Here is a 3,819-nt window from a genome sequence, read left to right on the forward strand (position 1 = left end):
GCAGGAAAGTGGAAAGTGAAAGTGAAGTCGCTCAATTGTGTCCGACTCTTAACGACCCCATGGACTGCAGCCTACCAGGCTCCTCCTTCCATGGGATTTTCCAGGCAAGGGTACTGGAGTGGGGTGCCATTGCTTTCTCTGTTTATGGTCCTATGAAAGTCTATATGAATTTAGCATGAATTTTTCTATTTCTGCTACAAAAACGTCATCAAAATTTTTATTTTTTTATTTTTATTTTTTTAATTTTTTTTTTTTGCAGATTTTGCCTCAGGCAACTAAATTTATTAGCAAGAAAAAATTTTTGTCAGCCCAGCGCTGACCAACAAAGTACATCGTTAATAAAGGATAACAAATCTGTCACTTAATTCATAAAACATACCTCAAGCAGTTACAACTAAAAATAAAGTTGGATTTTTGTTTTAATTTAAAAGCCTCAAAAATAACAAGCAATATGTTTTTAAACATGTAGTAGACACAATTGTCTATTATACAATATACACTGTACACAAGTAGGGCTCGGGCTGGTCAGGGTGGGGGAGATGATGAGGAGAGGGAGGAGGTTCAGGATGGGAAGGTGTTTCATATGAATCCAGATTTGAGTTGAAATGCTGTGTCATTTAGAAAAGAGAATTGCTAAAGGCTCTCGGTGGCGGCGGAGGCGGCGGAGGCCAGGGAGGAAGATGTCATAATGAGCGATCCACAGACCAGCATGGCTGCCACTGCCGCTGTCAGTCCCAGTGACTACCTGCAGCCTGCCGCCTCTACCACCCAGGACTCCCAGCCATCTCCCTTAGCGCTGCTTGCCGCGACATGTAGCAAAATCGGCCCTCCAGCTGTTGAAGCTGCGGTGACGCCTCCTGCTCCCCCCCAGCCCACTCCACGGAAACTCGTCCCTATCAAACCCGCCCCTCTCCCTCTCAGCCCCAGCAAGAATAGTTTTGGAATCTTGTCCTCCAAGGGAAACATACTTCAGATTCAGGGGTCACAGCTGAGCACGTCCTACCCTGGGGGGCAGCTGGTGTTTGCCATCCAGAATCCCACCGTGGTCAACAAAGGGACCCGATCGAACACCAGTATCCAGTACCAGGCGGTCCCTCAGATCCAGGCCAGCAGTCCTCAGACCATCCAGGTGCAGCCCAGTCTGACCAACCAGATCCAGATCATCCCTGGCACCAACCAAGCCATCATCACCCCGTCCCCGTCCAGTCACAAGCCCGTCCCCATCAAGCCAGCCCCTGTCCAGAAGTCAAGTACGACCACCACTCCGGCACAGAGCGGGGCCAATGTGGTGAAGCTGACAGGTGGCGGTGGCAATGTGACCCTTACTCTGCCTGTCAACAACCTCGTGAACACCAGCGACCCCGGGGCCGCCACTCAGCTCCTCACGGAGAGCCCCCCTGCCCCACTGTCTAAGACTAACAAGAAAGCCAGGAAGAAGAGTCTTCCTGCTGCCCAGCCCCCTGTGGCTGTGGCCGAGCAGGTGGAGACGGTGCTGATCGAGACCACTGCAGACAACATTATCCAAGCAGGAAACAACCTGCTCATTGTTCAGAGCCCCGGCGGGGGCCAGCCAGCCGTGGTCCAGCAGGTCCAGGTGGTGCCCCCCAAGGCCGAGCAGCAGCAGGTGGTGCAGATTCCACAGCAGGCCCTGCGGGTGGTACAGGCAGCGTCCGCCACACTCCCCACCGTCCCCCAGAAGCCCTCCCAGAACTTCCAGATCCAGGCTGCTGAGCCGTCACCTACTCAGGTCTACATCCGTACGCCTTCTGGTGAGGTACAGACGGTCCTTGTCCAGGACAGCCCCCCAGCAACAGCTGCGACTGCCTCCACCACCACTTGTAGCAGCCCCGCGTCCCGTGCTGCCCATCTGAGTGGGACCAGCAAAAAGCACTCGGCTGCAATTCTCCGAAAAGAACGACCCCTGCCAAAGATCGCTCCTGCTGGGAGCATCATCAGCCTGAACGCAGCACAGCTGGCAGCGGCGGCCCAGGCCATGCAGACCATCAACATCAACGGTGTCCAGGTCCAGGGCGTGCCCGTCACCATCACCAACACTGGCGGACAGCAGCAGCTGACTGCAGAATGTATCTGGAAACAACCTGACCATCAGTGGGCTGAGCCCCACCCAGATCCAGCTGCAGATGGAACAGGCCCTGGCTGGAGAGACCCAGCCTGGGGAAAAGCGGCGCCGCATGGCCTGCACGTGTCCCAACTGCAAGGACGGGGACAAGAGGTCTGGAGAGCAGGGCAAGAAGAAGCACGTGTGCCACATCCCCGACTGCGGCAAGACCTTCCGTAAGACATCCCTGCTGCGGGCTCACGTGCGCCTGCACACCGGCGAGCGGCCCTTTGTCTGCAACTGGTTCTTCTGTGGCAAGAGGTTCACACGGAGCGACAAGCTCCAGCGGCATGCCCGCACCCACACAGGGGACAAACGCTTCGAGTGTGCCCAGTGTCAGAAGCGCTTCATGAGGAGTGACCACCTCACCAAGCATTACAAGACCCACCTGGTCACGAAGAACTTGTAAGGCCAACTGAGGCAGAGGCCCCACAGATGCAGACCTGCCTGGGCCTCTGGCAGAAAGGAGGCCCACGCTGTCATGGGCCCGTCTCAACCCCCGTTCCTATTGTGCGACTGTCCCCACAGGAAGGGGCTCTGCTGCCCCATATGCACCTCCTTCTGAAGCCCCTTGGCTCCGCCCTGGCCCTCCCCTCTCACCACAAGCTCCTGGCCTGCCCAAACCATGGACACTGGCCATGCCCAATGAGACGTTCTAAATCAGGACGAGTGGGAACCCTTATTTCCAAAGGAAAAACATGAATTTCACTCCGTTGAGGAGCAAAGTGAGCCCCCTCCCCCCAACACTGCCGGAGTCGCATTGTGCCATGCCCCCTCCCTCTCCTGTACCTCCCTGGCCCCCTCGGCCACTGCGGGCGCCTGGACGTCCGGGGCCCTGCACCCAGGGCTCCACTGGCAGCCAGTCCGCCTCCACTCCACACGCCCCACCCCACCCTGACTCTCCTCCAGCACATTCCAACTTTCTATTTAAAAGTAAAGCTACCCACCCACTCCCTGATCCCCCTTTTTCTATGGAGAACGTTGCCTTATACTCTACTTCCGATGATGAACACTGTGTAGTGTGTGTGCTTTAAAGACGTTTATTTAATTGCTCCCTTCTTCCTGTCCTTGCTACTTACCTCCCCCATGCCTGCTTTTAGTTTAGGGTTTTTGGGGGGCAATGATGAGCATATGAATTTTTTTTCTCACTTTAGCAATTCTCTTTTCTAAATGACAAAATTTTTATAGGGATAACCTTGAATCTGTACATTTGCTTTGCATAGTAGTATTAACATCTAAACAATATTAAGTGTTCCAGTCCATGAATGTGGAGTATCTTTTCACTTATCGGTGTCTTCTTAATTTCTTTCAGCAATATTTTATATTTTTTTATGGTACAGGACTTATGTTTCCTTTGCAAAATTGATTTTTAAGTATTTAATTCTCTTTAATGCTATAGTAAATGAAATTGTTTTCTTAATCTCCTTTTTGGACTGTTCATTGTCAATGTACAGGAATGCAACTGATTTTACATGGTAATTTGTTTTTAATTCTGCAAACTTGCTGAGTGTGTTTATTAATTCTAAAAGTGTGTGAGTGTGTGTGCATAATGTTTAAGGCTCTCTACATATAGGGTCATGTTGTCTGTGGACAGAGAAAATGTTCTTTCTTCCTTTCCAATTTGAATGCTTTTTTGTTTCATTTTCATGTATAATTGCCCTGGCTAGAATGTCAGGGCCATGTTGAATATTGGGATACCT

General features: G+C 51.8%; 1 pseudogene; it reads left to right on the forward strand.

The window, feature by feature from the left end:
• The first annotated feature begins 643 nt into the window (after window positions 1–643).
• On the forward strand, window positions 644–3,271 carry LOC139184585 (transcription factor Sp2 pseudogene; annotated as a pseudogene).
• The last annotated feature ends 548 nt before the right edge of the window (window positions 3,272–3,819 follow it).

The sequence above is a fragment of the Bos indicus genome, chromosome 8 (assembly GCF_029378745.1).
Source record: "Bos indicus isolate NIAB-ARS_2022 breed Sahiwal x Tharparkar chromosome 8, NIAB-ARS_B.indTharparkar_mat_pri_1.0, whole genome shotgun sequence".
Lineage (NCBI taxonomy): Eukaryota > Metazoa > Chordata > Mammalia > Artiodactyla > Bovidae > Bos > Bos indicus.